Genomic DNA, 5,081 nt, shown 5'->3' with positions numbered 1-5,081 from the left:
CTGAATGAAGTAAGCCAGAAAGAGAAAGAAAAATACAATATGAGATTGCTTATATGTGGAATCTAAAGAAGAAAGAAAGAAAGAAAGAAAGAAAGAAAGAAAGAAGGAAAGAAAGAAAGAAAGAAAGGAAGGAAGGAAGGAAGGAAGGAAGGAAGGAAGGAAGGAAGGAAGGAAGGAAGGAAGGAAAGAAAGAAAGAAAGAAAGAAAGAAAGAAAGAAAGAAAGAAAGAAAGAAAGAAAGAAAGAAAGAAAGAAAGAAGAAAAAAGACAAATGAACATAAATACAGAACAGGAACAGACTCATAGACATAGAATACAAACTTGTGGTTGCCAGGTGGGATGGGGTGGGAAGGGATAGGCTGGGAGTTTGAAATTTGTAGATACTGGCAGGTGTATATAGAATAGATAACAAGATTATCGTGTAAAGCACAGGGAATTATATACAAGATCTTCTTTTAGCTCACAATGAAAAAGAATGTGACAATGAATATATGTAGGTTCATTTATAACTGAAAAATTGTGCTCTACACTGGAAATTGATACATTATAAAATGATTATAATGCAATAAAAAAGTTAAAAAAAATAGGTGGGAGCACATGTATTTATTTTTACAAATATCTCAAAGTGGCCGTGATGGAATTCAAAGGGCCAATTGTTTAGTAAAGCAGATTAGCCTGCACTCACTAAAGCACATCAAACAGATCAGTTTAGTGAGAATATGTGTTTCTATGCCTTCTCTCAGTCACCACTTTTTTCTCATTCCATAGAAATCCAATTTATATTTAAGCTCATAGATTTGGGAAAAAAATGAGTTTGTTACATTTCTTAAGCAATTTCATTAGTGTTTATTCAGGCTCAGAAAGTCACATGCTAGCCAGCTAAATTACTTTCCCTGTTCATATGAACGAATGACAGAGGGACTTAGCTTGATTAAGAAACAAACAAAAAAAATAGGAAATTATTACAGCAATTTCTAATTATTTAGATGGCAGAAACCATCTATTTCTATGCAATTACATATTTAGATGACCCCACTAAATACATAGGCTATTTTCACAAACAGAAAATCAGATCGGATATGGACCAGAATGGATCAGATCATTGATAATGAGAAAAAACAAAGTGGAAGCATATGAACCTCCACCTATCTTTGAAGCTGAATTTTCTTTTTCTATTTGTAAGCCGCATAACTAACACTTAAACTTTTGCACATAATGCTGTAGTTCTTCATTTAGATATACTTTGAATGTACTATTACGATTCGATGGAGAAGAACTCATATATTCTAATTCAGGGTCCATAATTTTAGACTTACTAGCACCGCAGCTATCTACAAGGAGTGGCTTCTGGAACCTGTTTGTATTGGTTTGGTTTTCTTATAAGTATTTCAAATAGCAGAAATATCATGAATTTTTTTTGTTTGAATCATGTGCGCAAGCCACAATCCCAAAAGTTTTTTTGATCACTACACTGAGGTGTGTGAGTCCCATGGCTGATTTGCAGTTAGTGGTATTTTGGTTCCTATTTTGTATCATTTGCATATCAAACTCTTGGTCATCTTTCACTTCAAATGCAGCTACTGGGTCCCTTACTTTTTATTTTCTATATCATTATAAAATTTTCCTCATTTTTGGTGAAAAGCAGGTTCAGTGTCCGTTTCAGGTTCATAGTCTAATTTATTTTCTTTGAAAAGAAGTTTTGAAGACAACTGGCAAGTGTATTTTGGGGACTTGGGGTTGGAGTAAGATGGAAAAAACTTTTTCACACTTGGCTCTTTGTGTTCAGGAGATGCCTGGAATACTGCAGAGACAGAGGCTTCCAATGTATCTTTTTCTACACAATCAAGTATATTATGTGTTAGATTGGAAGTTATTACCCTATTTTCCATGTTACCTCATTTGTGATGAGTTTTTTATTATTTCCCCACTCTAATTTGCAATGTTTGAGCCACATGTCCTCATAATTTTCCACACAGCAACACCCTGAATAAACAGACGTGTCCTCTCTATCATGTTCCTTATTCACTCCTGGTTCTTGAGGCAGTTTTTGAAGATGCAATACTGGAAGATAATTTGCTTGATTTGATTTTCAGATGTTTTTTCTGTCAGGGCATATATTTGTAAAACAAAAAAGAAATCAGGTACAGGAAAAGAAAAGTTAGGAAATAATTAAAAGTTAACAAACGTCTTAACCTAAGCTTAGCTACTCACAAACTAAGAATTGAAAAGCAACTTGCCTTAGACTAACGTAGGAGAAAAACTTGAACTCACTGATCTAACTTTGTCATTGTTTGTTTCAACTAAACAATTCATACATCTGAAATCTACCAATAAATAATGAGGAGGTGAGTTTTAATGTTACAAAGACTTCCTCATTAAAAAATGTTTCACATCAAATTCCTTAAAGAGTGAGTGTCCCCCAGTGCATGAGAAGTTTTTTTTAAGGATTAATAACAGAAAAATGGGCAAACTCTAAATTACTAGGAGCCAATATCAATTAACCTAAACCAGAAAGAGGAACGTATTCCTAAATTTTACTACAAATTATATACTATCATAGTGTTATATATCACTATGTATTGTCTACTTCCATTCAGTTATATCTAGTGCCCACTAATGAGAGTGAATCAAATAATTTTTCATAATATTTACAAATTTCCTAGCCTGAAGTCAAGTAAAGCAGAAAGTAACTGTTTGTTCCCTAACAACAATGGTCCAATCTTGGAAGGGGTGATTCTCTTAATCGGCCATTGGGTTGACTCTATGACCCCCTTCTCTCCTTCATTGTAAATTCTGAAGTCAATTACATAGAGATCACAAGACAGAAGAAATCTATCATCTTGGCATTAATGCCCGGTAATAGGAAACTGCAAATTTTGAGCCACTGGAAATGATTACACCTTCTATGAATCTAAATCAGTGGCCATTATTTCTATATTGTTCACAATTTCAACTGCTTTAGCATATGATTCAATACTTGATATAATTTTTTATTATGTACGGAAGGTATAAAAATGGATAAAGCAAGTAAGCAAGTATTATTCAGGAAAACTTTTAAATTTAATTCCTAGGATAAGGTTTAATTAAAATTATTATAGTTTCGAGCAATATTTTAAATTTTATAATGAGATAAAGGCCATAAAGACTATATACATAAAATTAAGTATATAAAGTCATCAGCCACTTTGTAAAACTTTGGGGATGCTCAATCCAACTGAATGCTATCACCTTGAATATTCCAATTTTTAAATCCTGAGTCAAGGATGAAGAAAAAGAAAAAAGAAAGAAATGAAAATGCAAAACCAAATAAAGCCATGCAAATCTCATCTTATATTGTGCGCCAAGTACAGTTTTGTCAACAGTGGGGGGTAACTCAGTCCACCCAGAAGCACTTGTGGTGGACGATGGAGGGGCCAGACTCTTCATACTCATCCTTGCTGATCCACATCTGCTGGAAGATGGGCAGTGAGGCCAGGATGGAGCCGCCCAACCACACAGAGTACTTGCACTCAGGGGGGGTGATGATCTTGACCTTCACTGTGCTGGGAGCCAGGGCATTGATCTCCTTCTGCATCCTGTCGGTGAAGCCAGGATACATGGTGGTCCCACCACACAGCACTGTGTTGGAGCAGAGGTCCTTGCGGATGTCAATGTCACACTTCATGATGGAGTTGAAGGTAGTCTCGTGGATGTCACAGGCTACCACACCCAGGAAGGCAGGCTGGCAGAGAGCCTCGGGGCAGCAGAAGCGCTCCCTGCCAATGGTGATGACCTGACCATCAGGCAGCTCGTAGCTCTTCTCCAGGGAGGAGCTGGAGGCGGCAGTGGCCATCTCCTGCTCCAAGTCCAGGGCAACGTAGCAGAGCTTCTCCTTGATGTCACGCACAATTTCCCTCTGGGCCATGGTGCTGAAGCTGTAGCCACACTCTCTGAGGATCTTGATGAGGAAGTCCGTCAGGTCCCAGCCAGCCATGTGCAGACTCAGTATTGCATGGGTGAGGGCGTGCCCTTCATAGGTGGGCACAGTGTGAGTGACCCCATCACCAGAGCTCACCACGATGCCAGTGGTGTGGCCAGAGGCGTACAGGGGCAACACGGCATCGATGGCCAAGTACATGGCTGGGGTGTTGAAGGCCTCGTACATGATCTGGGTCATCTTATCACGATTGGCCTTGGGGTTCAGGGGGGCCTCGGTCAGCAGGATGGGGTGCTCTTCGGGGGCCACACGCAGCTCAATGTAGAAGGTGTGGTGCCAAATGTTCTCCATGTCGTCCCAGTTGGTGATGATGCCATGCTCTATGGGGTACTTGAGGTTCAAGATGCTTCTCTTGTTCTGGGCCTTATCACCCACATAGAAGTCCTTCTGTTCCATGCCCACCAAGACGCTCTGGTACCAGGGGTGCCCCACGATGGATGGGAAGGTGGCATGGGGTACATCGTGACCTGCAAAGCCGGCCTTGCACATGCCAGAGCCATTGTCAACCACAAGCACAGCAACATCATCTTCCATGTTGAATTGGTATTGGTGGAGCCTGGTGGCAAAGCTGGAGCAGTGAGGGGCCTTTACTGGTGGAGTGGATGTGGTCTCAGCTGTCAGCTTAAAGTTTCTCGATCTACTCATGAAAGAAGATATATAAGACACTCATAAGAAATAATATATATATAGTTTTAAATACTGAAATATGATTATAAAAAAGGAAATAAATAAATTTAATAGCCACAGAATTATTAGCTATTAAAAGCCATTTATATTTCAAAATCAGCTTAGTATTGACTGAAAACAACAATTTTAGCTTTTAGGGAACAATCGCTATTAATTTCTACTGTTCCTAAAATTACATTGGTTTGGTATATATCATGCTAATGTTTAAAACACTTTGTGTGAAACAGATATTTTATCAAAAAAAAAAACTGTCCTTAAAAGAAGTGATTGCTTCCATATTGAAATAAATTCATTTGAATAACAAATTCCAATGCAACATATATCTATGATGCCTAATAGTTATGAGGAGTGGATGTGGTTTACACTAATTTGACCACACCCCCTGCTTCTAGAATTCTCTGGAGTGGAAATGATCTAAT

The 5,081-nt window shown here is 38.2% G+C and overlaps 1 pseudogene; it reads right to left on the bottom strand.

Moving 5' to 3' along the window:
* Positions 1–3,372: 3,372 nt before the first annotated feature.
* LOC102533906 (actin, cytoplasmic 1 pseudogene) lies at positions 3,373–4,524 on the bottom strand (annotated as a pseudogene).
* Between the last annotated feature and the right edge of the window lie 557 nt (positions 4,525–5,081).

The sequence above is a fragment of the Vicugna pacos genome, chromosome 36, assembly GCF_048564905.1.
Source record: "Vicugna pacos chromosome 36, VicPac4, whole genome shotgun sequence".
NCBI lineage: Eukaryota > Metazoa > Chordata > Mammalia > Artiodactyla > Camelidae > Vicugna > Vicugna pacos.
The sequence above is the reverse complement of the archived record's forward strand: the minus strand, read 5'-3'. Positions and strand labels throughout refer to the sequence as shown.